This window comes from Salvelinus sp. IW2-2015, linkage group LG18, assembly GCF_002910315.2.
Source record: "Salvelinus sp. IW2-2015 linkage group LG18, ASM291031v2, whole genome shotgun sequence".
NCBI classification, from domain to species: domain Eukaryota; kingdom Metazoa; phylum Chordata; class Actinopteri; order Salmoniformes; family Salmonidae; genus Salvelinus; species Salvelinus sp. IW2-2015.
In genome coordinates this window covers 52,899,988-52,900,886 of record NC_036858.1, presented here as the reverse complement: position 1 = coordinate 52,900,886, position 899 = coordinate 52,899,988, and the positions used below count along the sequence as shown (strand labels likewise).

General features: G+C 37.6%; 1 protein-coding gene across 1 annotated transcript in view; it reads left to right on the top strand.

The window, feature by feature from the left end:
• The first annotated feature begins 252 nt into the window (after positions 1–252).
• The window catches only part of LOC111978502 (protein FAM83B), a 20,394-nt gene continuing 19,747 nt past the window's right edge, over positions 253–899 (top strand). Inside the window, exon 1 of the mRNA XM_024008606.2 lies at positions 253–434. The gene's annotated coding sequence lies outside the window, so the exon portion shown is untranslated. The remainder of the gene's footprint in view (positions 435–899) is intronic.

Genomic DNA, 899 nt, shown 5'->3' with positions numbered 1-899 from the left:
TATAAATGTAATCAAATTAGTTAGCATGCACTGTTAAAGCTTACGTACATATTGCCATATTATAAAACGTGTAAAGGCTCCTTTAAATTTGATAGAAAAGACTATCAAAACCTCCATTGTCTACGTCACACAATTGAACTTTGAACTCTCAAAGAAGAAGAKGTGGGTGTGGCTACCTATCTGAAACAGGTTTATGGCAGCCCCTGTGCTGTGAGCAAGTTTAAAGCCTGAGCTATTTGCATGTGAACTGGAATCCACACCCTCCATCCACAAAGTGCTTCTCATGTTGAGACACCTCCTTGTCTTTGTTACTTTCAGTTGGCAGATATAAGCTTTTCCTCCAATACGGCAGTCAACAGAATACATTGAAAGATGCCGGACTGGGATTTATTGGGAAACTACAAGATACATTTTCCATAACTCATACTTTTAATGTAAGTAACTGCTATAGAGTTTAACATTAGACTGTTGTGACATGGAATGTAGAATATGCTTTCAAATAATTCAGTGGACTATGAACAAATAACGATAGGCATATGAGCTAAGAAGCATAATAATGTGCATAATCTCTATTCATTTAAATATTTTCTCATAAAAAGTCATGTATGTTGTTGAGGAAACTGTTTAAGTTAATATACATTCAACTTGACACATTGCATCATCACACAGTAGCAGTGAAAGGCAGATTCCAAAACATTGGTTTAAAAGCACAATAGGGAAAACTTTACTAAAACTATGAATACAATACAATTTTGTTTGTCACATGCTTCGTTGTAACGAGTGCGCTGAGAGTMRGGAAGCAAGTACAGGGAGTCCACCGGACGTGCTACCTGTCCCAGACCTGCTGTTTTCAACTCTCTAGAGACCGCAGGAGCGGTAGAGATACTCTTAATGATCGG